General features: G+C 37.3%; 1 protein-coding gene across 3 annotated transcripts in view; it reads left to right on the top strand.

The window, feature by feature from the left end:
* The window catches only part of NAALADL2 (N-acetylated alpha-linked acidic dipeptidase like 2), a 395,312-nt gene that overhangs the window by 269,757 nt on the left and 111,277 nt on the right, over positions 1–14,278 (top strand). The gene's annotated exons all lie outside the window — the stretch shown is intronic.

Below are 14,278 nucleotides of genomic sequence, written 5' to 3'. Positions count from 1 at the left end.
CTGCACTCTCAACAGTTTATTGGGTTTTGTATTTGAGTATTCACACACTGAACCATTATTACTACCTGTTTTTTCTTATCCCATGAACCAAAGCCAAGACTGTCAAGTACTGATCCAGTACTTTCAGAGCATTTTCCACAGGATATGTCCCCACTGAAAGAATTATTCTCTTCATTCTGTCCTCCTCTTTCATAGTATCAGAAATTAAAATATTTGGTCAGTAGGTACGAGTGAAATGTAATTAGATATTTATATTTTTTAAGTGTTAAGAGAAAATAATGTTTATAGTATCTATATGCTACTATCACTTGAATAGAGTGTGTTCATTTAGCCTTGCCCAGATAGATTTGGTTATTAATTATGCTTCTCTAAATATATGTATTTTTGAAAGGTGGGAAATACAGATTTGATTTCAAGGAACAACATGGTCTCAAGGGACAACATCACCTTATATAATTTTATGTGGGATGTTTTTGAAGCAATGTTAACAATAAATGGAAGTAGCAGCATATTTGACTTGTATGTGCTGCTTAAATCTCCATTCTGGCAGTTCAGTGAGTGTGTGTTCTGCTTCTCTGCAGCTTTTTCAGCTTTACAGCCCTTTTTACTATCTAACTATTTGGAAATGTATTAAGCAGCAGTCTATGATTTTGTGACAAGGCTTCATCAAGAATATTTTGTCTGGTTACTGGCTCAGACATCTAAAGTTTGACTTGAATTGGCACTAAATCAACTGAGGCAACGTGGAGATACGTCATGCCTAGAATGGCAGAAAATAGAAATATTTGCCTGGTTGTCAAAGAAGGGTGTTAGCTATTCACAGCATGAATGCCTTGACAGCTCAGTGGGAAAGAAATTGCACATTTTCTCAGTGTCTCAGTGTACCTGACCCAGTGTTCTTAAAAGTGCCCTGGGAGCTACAGAGGTAAATATAACACTCTTCAAGCTTTATTCTTGCTCATTTCATGGAGCTATTTGAAAAACAGTTTGTGGTGTCTCTGTCTGGCTGACTCCTTAATGTTTTATTTACCCTACATGAAAAGTAAAGCTAATTAAAACAGATACACCAACATGAAGATGCCACTTCAGTTTTTAAACCTTATGTGTTAGTTTTCTGTCAGTAAATGATCTCATCTGCAGTGTGTATTCCAATCTCCAATTTGGGAAAGAGAAGCTTAATTATATGGACAATGGTGTTACAAGTGCTTTGATGGTTTCTGGTAGATGCCTTAGTGTGGCTGCTCTGTGGTTTGAAGTTTCTGAGCAGCATTCATAGGCAGGAGCAGGTTATCATGCTTAAGATCCTTGTTATTTTGATCATTGAGTGCCATGATGAGCTGGAAAGAGCTCACAGGAATACTTGAGAAAACCCTTTTTATTTTTTAATGGTTTTGTCGCTGGAAGGTAGATCAGATGGAAGTAATTCCTGTGTTTCTGATGATGATTTTGCTTCTCTGGAGACTGTGAATTGACTTGCTTAGAGGTAGCTCATGCCTGGGACAGCCACAAATGCATCTGGAGCGCAGGCTTTTCCCTGGGGGATGCACTTGGATGCACAGTGGTTAAACTGCCTTGTGTGGCATAAAAGAGCCAGAGAACCCGGGCTGCCCCTTTCACTTTGATTCACAGACTGTAATAAGCCCTACAAGAGATTTTATTGGAAGCTCCTGCCTAAGTTATTGGCATATCTTTGACACCATCTGCACTTCACACTTTGCCAGAAGAACTGTTACTATCACAAGCTCGAGGCTGCTCCTACCAGAATTCTCCCTTTTACTGGGAAATTCCTGGTAGGATGAGTGATCCAAAGCTAGTCTTGTACTTGGTGAATAAAAGGTAGGAAACTTGGATTTTCTTGCTGCTGCCTTTGTTTCTCCCGTTCTTTTAGTCTGAAGACAAATTTCTCAGTGGTATCAGAGTACTGGAATGCTTCAGTGTTTTCCTAGAAAAAAAAGTCTTCAGGAAACGGTATAATTTACAGATCTTTTCTCAAAGTTGACAACATTTTAAAATGGGATTTATGTAATAGTTCTGAGAGAATTTTGGAGTTCTCATGAGGTTTCAGCTCACATTTTCTGTTTCATGAAGATTAAATGCTGCAGTTCTGCATATGAATCATCTTGAATGTATAGAAATAGCTGGAGGATGGGTTTGAGATGCCAACTACCTACAAGCAGAATGATTTTATTGATCTCTGTTTAACAAAGGAGAAAAAGTAATGATGAGAAGGGGAAGTGAACAGCACTTATTTGAAAGTTTCTGCAGCTCTGTTTCATAATTTAATTCTTCTGTTCTTAAGACTCTTCCAATCCTAGGTCCTATGAAACAATCATAGAATCCTTTGTGAGCATCATTTCTCTCTGTGATTCTGACTGCTAAAGACAAGTGTCCTTCATTTTAAAAAATCTTTCTTCTGTGTTCCTGTTTTTGAAATGAAATAGATCCAGGGGGTGGAACTCAAAGAAGTAATCATGCAGGATTACTAAACTTGCTGAGGAAATAAGAGACTTGTGTAGCAAAAATTGTCTTGAAAATAAAGTTTAGAAGAATAGTGTAAAACTTGAGTGCTTTCCCATCTAGTTTTCTTTTTCCATTTTGACTTTTTGACTGCTGCATTTCCTTTCACCCACGTTCATATGACAGACACATATTAGATTTCTCCATTGCTAGACTTCAGAGCTGTTTCAAATCAAATTTGTTTCCACACAGGAAATGGCTCAGTAAACAAAAATATGGATAGAATCCATTTGTCAATCCTACTATGTAAATAGAAAAGTGGCATTGTGATAAGCACTAAGAACCCTGCCCATGAGATAAGGTGCCTCATAATGGAATCCCTATCTGTTCAGAGGGAGAATAGAAATTATTTCATGAAGAGTTCAGATGGCATCATAGAAAAGACTGTGAGCTTTTAAATGCTGAAATATAACAGCTGTAAAATACAATCTTATGGTATCAGCTGGAGTTTGAAGTGTAATGTTTTAGGGAATTGTTATGCAGAGGTTATAGCAGTAAGAAAAAAGGGGTGTGTTTGGAAGTCATGCATGGTTCAGGTTAAGGTTAACAGCTGGTCATGTGAGCCATATCACAGGAATTTGGGTGAAAAAATCAGTGACATAGGAAATGCATGGGAAATGTGACACTGGAAATCCCTGGAACTGTGAATAGTGCGCATTCTTCAGACAGAAGAATTGACATGAGCTTTCCTCAAACGCTGCTAATAGGATTTGATCTCAGGGACAAGGAAGGCAAGGAATTGTTAAGGATTTGATCCACTGCAGGGACAGCTGAGGCCATCAGCACAGCCAGTGATGCCTCTGGAAGTGTATTTATGAAGGAACAAGGTTGCTGGACTGGCAGGGGAGTGAAACTGAGCCTGGAAAAGGGCAGGGTCACAGTGCTGTTCTAATCTTTTTGGGTTTGTTCCTCACTATCCCAATCTATTTTACCTGGCAATTGCTGACACTGTTTTGCCTGTGGTGGTAATTGATAAGGGATCTCTCTGTCTTTACCCTGATCAGTGATCTTTTCCATCTTACTTTCCTCTTACCCTGTGGAATAGGGATGATGAGAGTGTAGCTGGGTAGGGTCTAGAAGCTGGCCAAGGTTTACCCACCACACTCAGTTCAACAAAATTTAAACACTCAATATTCATCATAAAAACCCTGTGGCATTTACCTTTTCAGAAATGTGCCATTCTTTAATTGGGCTTAGCCAGTTCTTCTACAGCAACCACAGGGAACTGCCACACTGGAGTGTGGGTAAGTGGTGCTTGCTGGCATGGAAGTGTGTCCCTGCTCATTTTTTAGTCATTCCTGTGATTCTGTAGGTTTGGTGTGCCCTGCCTGATACCTGAGTTTGTCCTTTCTGTCCTTCACTTCATGATATTTTACTCCTCTGAAGCCAGCAGCTGAGCAGAAGTTAGCTGGAAAACAGAATATTGTGTAATGGTTTTAACCATGCATATGCAACATATGTTCTAAAATGGTTTGTTATAAATCATTATGACTTTTTACAAGATGTCCTCAGCCCTGGTTTGTCTGTTCTTTTTGAGAACAAAGCACAGTCACAATAATATATTTTCTGTGCTTGCCTCTGTGGCTGTGGAAATGATTCTGGGAATATTTTTTTTTTCTTTTTCAAAATTTGTGGTTTTGTTTCTGCTAACAGCATTGGATAACTGAAATACAAAGATAATTTGTTGTAACATGACTGTCTGCAGTCAGGCTTCTGTGCACTGTGCTTTGATTTGCCTTGAGGACAGACTGAGGCTGAGGAGAAAGAAAAGCTCAAGTTTGATATTGCAATTTAGGTGTGTGTATATATCTTTACATGTACTCTTGATCATTTTATTTTGGACTTACTACATAATTTCAGTGGTTGCCATAAAAAATGCAGAGTTTATCAGACCAGCTAGACTGCTCAATCTGATATACTGCGTTATTTTCTGTATGAACAAAAATCAGTGCTAATGCAATAGAGAGGCAAGTCTTTGGAAGATAATGGCCTTTGAACAGTGAATGCAACAGGTAATAATTTCAGCAGATTTTCAATAATATCTGTAGCATCAGTGGTTCAAGAGGTGTCTAAATCCATGATCTGCCTCTTGAGATTCTTCAGGATGTAATAAAGCAAGTAAGCTTCTATGTAAGTATCAAATTACATACTCTGAGATTTTGGGATTTGTGGATTTTATTTTTTAGCTTTTTCTCCTGTCTGGCTTTCAGTTAGGTTTGCATGTATTTAAAACTGAGAGAATTAGTTGGACATCAAGATACTTTAGGCTCACAGGTTTGAGTGTGGGCACCTCTGTATTGCATATCAGATATCACTTTATCTTCTACTAAACTGTCTATATTTTTTTCTTGGAAACAAATTTGAGTTGAAAACATTGGGATTTTATTAATTAGAGTATTAGAAGGAGAGAGGAGAAATCACTGGCAATGATACTGGAATAGCTTGCTAGCCCTGTTTTTATCATTTGACTTTTGCAAATGCCGTCATGAAACATATGGTCAAAACTTTCCTCAGTTTCAAGCAGAAAGTTATTAAAAAATTTGACTTTATGAGAGAAATGGAATGTACAAATGATGAAGACCAGATTATTTGAAAACAACAAATCAGCACTTCCTATGCTGCAAAATTAGCTCAGTGGAAAACATAATGACTAAATTCTTCCTGATGCCTTATAAGTTGCAGAGGACTTCTCAATGTTTTCAGCATTTCAGACTGTTTCAAACTACTGCTAAACAGCTGTGACTCACTACAGAATGTTTTCCAGCAGAGCTGCTTTTTCTCTCATCCAGCAAAAATAACATTTTAAATGGAGTCCAGATTAGACTTCTGAAGCTACCCTACTCACAAGTGCATTTGGAATATTTGAATCTTTTGTGCAGTCATGATTGCAATGAATCCTTCCATAGCTTTACTGACACACTTCAGCCCAGCATAATCAGTGCAAGTGAGCTGATTTGTTCTGTGCTCACAAAACAGCAAACATCACTGCATGGCCGTGCACCCAGCTGGTGCCTTGGGACCTGCTCCTGCAGAGTCTGCTTGAAACCAGTTGTCTTTGCACAGATTTGGGATGGGAGGCTCCTTTTTATGGGCCACGTGCTCTGTGGCCACTTCTTTGCTGCTTGTGTTTTTTCTTGGTTTTGTAGGTTCCAAAACTCTGATTGTAGTATTGTAGTAGGGTAACCTCAGTGTGCTGTGCCTATCTTTCCTGTGTTTCTAATAGTTGAGTCTAATTAACACCTTCTTCCATTGCAGGTGATATATTATACGTTCTAAAAAAAATTATACTAGAATAGGATAGAATTGGAGATTCTATCCAAATAAGACTGTTAAGACAGTGCAGATTTAAAACTGACTGTTAACTTTTCAGTGAAAGGTTAAGTTAAATTAAAACAAATGCTGGGTGGCAAAATGTGCATTTAGTGGCTTGTTAGGTGTTAATTTAGTTTTGCACACAGAAAGATGATTTTGAAAAGAAGTTAATTTATTTTTAATTTTTTTAAAAAACTGAATTTTTCCATGTCAAAGTTGATAAAATATAAGGAAGAGGTAAAAGTTATGTGGTTGAACAATGTGACCATTTTGGACCCAACTCACTGTATGTTTTGTGTCTTTTTCTAATTGATTTTGTATGTACAAAGTAAGTTTTTGAAGAAGACTGTGTTTTTTTCAAGCATGTTGCTAATATGACATGTCGGAGAAAAAGACAGGCGTTTCTGGTAGATTATTATCTATACATAATTATTAAAGGTGCTGTAATTGCCAGAAACACGACTGTCTCATAGTGCAAACTCTAGTCAGATTCAACATTAATTCTGTCCAAAAGGGAAAAATCTCAGAACCAAAATAAATAGCCCTCACAGAAAGATAATATATATATATATATACACACACACATAATGATTTTTATATATATATATATGGAATTGTATTTCTTATAAAGCTTGCCGATCTTTCTCATACATTTGTAAGTTTGTGAGTGTCTGTATAATCATAGTATTTTGGTATTTTATCCTCCCTCCTGTGCTGAAGTTGGGATATCACAACGCAACTCTTAGATGTTGCAGCCAGCACCTGCAAGTACACCTGCTCAGTAGCAACAGCACCATAAAGTAAGCTGCCTGATTGTTTAAGCAATTAAAGATATAATTACTTTTATAATTGAATTTTTTTCCTGGTGCTGTTTGAATACTGAAAGCCAGACTAAACCAAACCATCTTTAACGTGCCTTGATCTCTGTTCCAGCCCACTGCTTTTCCATATCCAGCAGCTGCATAAAAAAGATAATAGCACCTCTTCCTACTTTCAGACAGGTAGGAACTCCCCCAAAAGAAAACCTAATCATCTTGAAATGGAGATGTGGAAAATATTCCATTGTTGCATAAATGAATACTATCATATTATATAGCATTCATCTGCAGAGCTCTGAAAGACATGAGTAATTCAGTGAGTTTGGGCTGGGCCAATTTTCCATAGCATTTTGCTTGTACTTTTCAAAGACAGTCCTGTTGGATTTTTTGCAGGGAGGGTGTTGGTTTTTTAGGCTTTGTTTTTTAGACTGTTGGGTTTTTTTTTTTTGTTGTTTTTTAGACACTGTTTTCCTTTCAGAGACAGGAAAATGCTCTGCCCAGGTGAACTGGTGTGGGGAAGGAAAGAGGAAGGTGTTGATTTCAGTGACAGTCTTCTCCAGGGTGTGGGGGATCATGGAGTGCCTGGGATCTCCCTAATCCCACTGTCAGTAAAGGAGTTTCAGAATAAATGATTTTGATAAACCTGTGAGACTTTGAGAACTTGAGAATTCAGTTTCAATTAAGAAAAGCATTTGCACAAAGTGTAACTTTCAATACTTCTTATATAGTAATTTTACATAGCTGACAGGTGGGTCTATTGAGTTAATGAAACAAAAAAAAGAGTGAAGCCCCTTGGGTTATTTAAAACCTCATTGATGTCATAGATATTTTAGAATAATAATATAACGATTTGCATATTTATTTAAAATATTGTGCTATAGGGACCACCCTTTACAAAATATATAATGAACAAATTAGGCAGCTTGTGCTGCCTAATATGAGGGAATTTTTTCTTCTTCTAGCAGATGTCAGCTGAAGCTGACACGTGGTGACAGTCTATTCCTTTCTGGTGTAATGCTCATAACAAAGAGACTAAATTTAGAATAGCTGGCTTACTCATGTTTTAAAATGCCTAGGTTTGTTGGGGTTTTTTTCTTGATTTCCAAGCATCAGTGGTCTTTCAGCTAGTTCACTTAGTGATTTCTGCCAAGCCTAGTTTAATCCATGACTGCAAGGGATTTTCAGCAGTATTTTGCATACTCTGGAAGAGCTGAACCACACATTGCCAAGCCTTTTGCAGTTACAACGTGGGCAGTGCTAATTTTTGTATGGTAATTTTTGTATAAAATCCATTTTCCTTACTGTAGTAGCAAATTAGGTGTAAAGGTGAGGTAAAACTAAGAATTATTTCCCTTCTACGATACTCTGTTCCCTCCCAAAACTGCTGCAATAGATATGACTTTGAGTTTTGCTGGTAAGAGGCAAAATATTTCTCTGGGCCAGTAGTGGAACGTGCTGCTCACTGAAAAATGAGATGAAACACCTGGCATGGACTTTTTGGAGGAATTTTTCTAAAGTTCCCCTGAAAGATAATACAGGCTTTGCAAGGATGGCATGAGTGGAAAAAGGTCTTGAGTTAACATCAGGTGACTCGTGCAAGGAGAGTTGTATAAATGTTATCTGGGACATTTATTGAAGTGCTTTTGGCAGGGTTTTTTGTTTATTAGTTTGGTTTGTTTTGGAATTTTTTTTGTTGGTTGGTTGGTTTGGTTTGGTTTGGGTTTTTTTGTTGTTTTTTTAAGGAGGAGGGTGGATGGCATGAAATTCAGTAGTACCAAAAAAATGTAGGTACTAAATAACTATTGCTGTGTTTGGAGTCATCTTAGGTCATTAGATGCTCTTACCTCTTTTTTATTAGTATTCTGGTTTTGAAGTGAAAGCATTAATTTCTAAGCATCAAGATATTGAAGGAAGTGTCCTGTCTCAAAGAGCAGCTTGGCTGCTAATACATCAATTACAAAAATAAATATAATACATCTAATGCATCAATTAAATAATACATCTAATTATCTGATACATCAATTAAAAAAATAAATAAATTCCAAAACAGAACACAAATGAGGAAGACATGCATGGAATTTAAGTAGGTGTCATAACCGCATCATTCATGCTTTTTAATGTAATTTTTGTTTTTTAATACAACACATCAAAGCCTAATAAAGAGCTGAGCTGAAAGGACTTAGGCAGGAGCAGTAGTCTGGTCAGCAATGCTTTCCAGAAGTTGCAGCTTCACTTTTATTTTTTGAGTTTCTGGCAATTTCATCTTAAACAAAATGCATCTGTGTTTCTAGAGTCTGGGTTTATCCTCTGATTTACCCAAAGGACCTGTAATTGTGAACTTTGGAGCCCTAATTTAGGAATCAGTGCTTTAAGATAAGATTTAGGTGCATCTGTCGTTTGCTCTGTAAGATGAAAAGTTGAATTGCAAATCTTGTAATAGATTTACAAATCCTAAAGTATATGTAGAAATACTGCAAGAGGCTTACAAATTGTAGCATAAATCTTGATAAAGTAATTTTTAGCTACACAAATCTATACTCATTTCTAAGTTAAAATCTCTGTAATCCCGGCAGAGATAATTCTTGAATTTTAATGTCTTTCCTATTTTTGGGTCAGGTTCTTTCTGCTTTGTTTCTACAGGACTTTTGTTTATTAAAATACTTTGTCTCAATTGCTCCTTCAACTTCATGTAATAAAAAAGAATTTAGACAGGAGTTTCCATTCATAGAAGCTGGTACAAAAACTGTTCCCTGATGGTTCTTTTGTAGCAGAAAAGGACAACTGAAACTTGCAGGAAAGTGCTGTGATTTTGTAGGACGTTCCTCTCCTGGCGTGCACACCTCACCATGGGTCAGCTTGTGAACAGGCCTTGCCTTGCCTTAGGATGAATAAAATCCTGTCTTTCATTTTCCATTGTTATTTTCTTGTTGGATATTTGAGTCCTGTGAACACCAGATTTACTGTTGGGTGGGCAGACCCTGGAGCAGGTTGCACAGACAGTTTCTTTCTCAGAGAAGATCCCCAAAAAGCTGCTCCTGAGCTGCTTCACCTGACACTGCTTTGAGCAGGCTGGGCTGGGGGCTCTCCAGAGGTCCTCTCCAACCTGAGCTGTGATTCTGTATAAGGAACACAAATTTTGAATAAATTCAGCTTTACAGATGTTATTTTTGTTGATACAGGTATTAGGATGAAGTCACAGTATAAGGGAGCTCTGGGTGGCCTAAAAGAACCTGGGAACTGTGACACAAAGCCAGAAACCCCAGAGCTGTTCCACCTTAAAATGTTCTCCCTTACAGCCCAGCTGGTCAGTGCACACTGTGTGCAGCACTCGTGGGAAAGGTGTCTGTGGGATTGCAAGGGAAACAAATTACTGGACTAAATACAAGAAGCGCAGCCTGAACTGCACAGTTTTCTCCACAGTTCAATTCTGACCCAAAACATTAATCAACAGAATGAGATGTTCATTTTAAATAAAACTCAGCTTCTTTTTTTTTTTTTCCTTTTCTTTTGAATCAACCATTATATTGTATTATTTGAATCAACGGTTATTATCAGCTGTGCTGTGTGATTAATTTCCTGATCTTCACTCTTGATCCAGAGTTTCAGGACTTCAGTCTCTGTGAGGACAAAGAAGGAGGTGTTTTTTTGTGTTGGTGGTATGCAGCCATTTAAATTAAAATAGGGGATACCTTCTGTGACACCTGTTGTAATTGGCAGGGGAAGAAGTGACTGATTCACCTGATTTAACATGTCCATCTAATGCAATTGCAACAATGGCAAGTATTCATTTGTGTCCCAATCTAAAGGATGAAAATAGCAGTAATTGTCAGAAGGGGAAGAAGCAGTGAATGTTTTGTGTGCTTTAACTTTAAAGAGAGAATTGGATGGATGAAATGTGGGTACTTTTGTTGTTGCAGACTGTACATTGCGGGCATTAAAGAAGATTTTTCACACAGTGCTGTGCAATGAGGAAGATGACAGGATCAAATCTGATTTTAGGGTTTTCATTAAGTGGTTCCTGACATGTGAGAAATACAGTAGTCAGTTCTCTGACATACTCTGCAACTCTTAATGATGTTGGTTTTTTCCTTTACTTTAAGGAATGGTCTTGAGAGTTCATAAGCAGTTTTTGAGAGTGCTGAAGGAGGCACAGCATCATCTAGTCAGATCCATCACTTGGTTTTTCTGAGATGTGGGATTGCTTGTGTATCAATATATATTATCAGTTGTGCATGTCAGGATCTGCAGATGCACACATATTTACAGCTGCTTTGCTTAAACTGGGTCTGATAGCCCAGCAAAGCTGAGCTATTATAGCTGAGCTAATGCACTGATATCCTAGTAACTGGGTGTGATAAGAAGGCAGGGATCCTCATATTAATTGGTTTTTACTTGCTGAACATGACTTTGCAGTAGCCAGATTCCCTGTCTTCCAGCAGGACTTCAGTCACCTACTGCTTGCTCACTGAAGAATTAAATTGTTGGAATTACTATTTCTTAGTCTCTTAAAGAAACTTCTAAAGGCTAATGGATAACCTGCATAGCAAATTGATGTGCATTTTATATACAGTTTATCTAGAAAGCTTTACAAGTAAAGAAAAAAATCCTATTTTGGACATTTACTGACTTTTTCATGTTATTTTTTGACAAGTTTAATGCTTAATTATTGGTTGTCACATGTTTAAAGAACAAACACTGAGATTTAGAATTCCTGAACAGAAGAGATATTGCTGCTCCTGTTTTCTGAGTTGTGCAGGGAAATGCACAGAGCTAAAATCCCAACTGTAAAGTTAGTTGAAGAGACAGTGAATTCTGGGTTCATTCATTTTGCCCACTGGAATATTCTGCTTTTCTTTTGCACTCCCTTTGGTTTATTTGCTGTGCAAATGTAAAGATATGAGTGCATTTTAGTGGAAATTACAATTTTGTGTGATTAATTAAAACAAAATTTAAAAGATTATCTTAAAATAGAGATTTTCCAAACCTGTTTAGACACAATCCTGAGTAGTGTGCCCTGGGGAGACCCTGCTTGAGCAGGGAGGTTGGACTAGATGAGTTTGGGTGAATTTTTTCCAACCTCACCATTTCTGTCATTCTTTGAATGTAAATGAGTTGTAAGAGATGTCCTCATGACACAGATATCATTGCAAATTTATTCATTTTAGCTAACTAAAAATATTTATAGAGGAGAGAGGTTTAATATTTTAGTAATTATAATAATAGAAATTGCCTCAAACTCAAGCATGTTTTGTATCTGTCATTTGTGACGCTGAATTTAAACTCTTTTTTAAAGTCTTATCCTGCCAGAGGGGAAAAAAAAAAAAAAAGAAAAGAATAAAGCAGAGGGAATAAAAGAAATGAATGTTTAAATAAATCCCCATAAAACATCCAGATACAGACCTGAGGCACTGATGTGTCCTGGACTAGATTTTGATGTGAGCATGTTTCTGTTCCAAATATAAAAACATGGATTTCCCTTTAGCTAAAAGCTGATGGATTTTTTCATATATCCAGTTTTAAATAAGGTAGAAGAAAGTCTTTGGCCTTAAACTTCAGTGATGAAAAAGATGGTTTATTTTTAGCCTCTACTGAACTGCATTAGCAGAATTTACCAAGCAATATTTGTTATGATTTAAGGCTTGAAGAAGCACTTTTGCAGCTGAATTACCTTCTTGTTCTAACTGTAATTGTGCCCATCCATTGCATTTCTGACTGGGTGTAGGTGCTATATTGAGGACTGGAGCCTGTGGTGATTTTAGTGTGAGACCAATTAGAAGCACAAATGGGTAATTGGGGCTCCAATATGTTTAGGCAGTGTACAGCAATCTCACCTAGTCCTGTTTCAGGTTCTCCCTTCCTTGGTGCTGTCCTTTGTCTCAGATGTAGAAATCACTTCTGGAGGGAGTGTATTGGATGAAATGCATATTGCATCTTATAATATTGCCTCCTGATATTGCCTTCCAGTGCTGGTAGATAATGATGCTCCAGTTGTTGTGGAGTGCTTCCCAAAAAATGCTGATGGCTCTTCAGTCCATTGGTCTGATTGAGGCTGGTGGCTGTGCAGCATCTTGCATGTGCAATTTGCAAAAACTTAAGCTTTATTCAGTAAATTGTCCTCAGCCAGAGACTGTGAATGTTCTAATTGCAGAGGCTGACTTGCTCATCTGGAAAAGAAGTTCAGTTCTCAGGGCATCTCTGAACTTAGTTGAGCTAAAGAGAGGAAGGAAATGCCTGACTCCTGTGGAAGGAAAGCTTCAGTTGTTTCAGAAATGTCAGGGCTGAGAATATCAGGTCAGTGACTTCTGTGCCCCATTGATGGTGTGCTTTTCTTATGCTTCCATCAGTCATTTTCTTTGAGTTATCATCTGGTGTCTTATTTTTGTGTTGATAAAGAAAACAATAATGCTCCCACTGTTAAATACTTGCTATAGATTACATCCTCCCCACCTTTTTTAAGTTCCTTTGTTACATTTTAGCCATCTGCTGGAATTTTTAGTCTGGGGGCTTGCAATTGGAACAATAGTCCAGCTGAGACTTTGTGTGCTTGAATAAGTGAGCTGTGAATGTACCTCATGTAGGGTATTCACACTGCTTATTCAGGATGAAAACTTATTTATGTGTATGTGAGGCTACAGCAGCCAATTTTGCTTAGAAAACAGGCATTATATTATTGGATACTTCTTTTATTTTCGTTATTACTATTTAAAAGAAGCCCTTCAAAGACTTGTCCACATATTTTTGGGTTTGCTTAGATTTAATAAAAGAGTAGAGCTAGTGGGTGAATTAGTTGTACAGAGTATAATAATACTGGAAATCCTAGATAGTTACTGGAAAACTTGATAATTAATGAGTGCTTCCAAATGCATTTACACTTTAGTTGTTACAATGGTACATGCTACAGCACGTCAAGAATATGTGTTTTTCATGTATTTGTACCAACATAGTATTGACAACTTGAATTCTTTTCTTCCTCACTGTGCTTTATTGCCTTCTGTTAAACTTTTTTTTTAAGGCAAAAATTTCCACTTTAGAAGGGCTGAGGTGTTTACCAGAAGTCCTTTTAGTTGGTCTGATATGTTCAAGCCCTTATGTACTTACTGGAAAACTTGAGGTCCATTTTCTAAAAGCCCAAATACTGGAGAGTGAAGTCTTATGCTCCAAATTTACATGAGAGTAAATGCTTCTTCTTCCAAATCATGGCTGAAAAAACAACTGTGTTATATATAAATATAGAGTGTTTGCAAAGGTTATCATATTTCATGAAAAATGAAAAGGAGTAACTTCTTAGTCAACAAAGATTAATTTATGGAGTAAAAATTTTAGGAAGCACCTGCCATTCCTTTTTTAGGATACAAATAATGGAGGGGTTCCTAGAACTGGAGATACAGGCTAAAGTTCTGGGCATTTTAAAGTTTTTAGGCTTTTGCTGTTGACTTGAGAGTCAGAATTCTGTTGGAACTTTCCACCTCTGAATTGCTGCAAGGTCAAGTTAATAGAGATAAAAAATGTCACATCTGTGTAGCTGGTGCAACAGCATTTCAGAACATGATTTGAAGTTGGGTGTTTGGGAATTAATTCAATTTGCCAATGCATGTCCACACATCCTTCTCCACTGTCATTACCTCTGCTTA

The sequence above is a fragment of the Melospiza melodia genome, chromosome 12, assembly GCF_035770615.1.
Source record: "Melospiza melodia melodia isolate bMelMel2 chromosome 12, bMelMel2.pri, whole genome shotgun sequence".
NCBI lineage: Eukaryota > Metazoa > Chordata > Aves > Passeriformes > Passerellidae > Melospiza > Melospiza melodia.
Note: the sequence above shows the minus strand (reverse complement) of the source record. Positions and strands in the feature narration are given on the sequence as shown.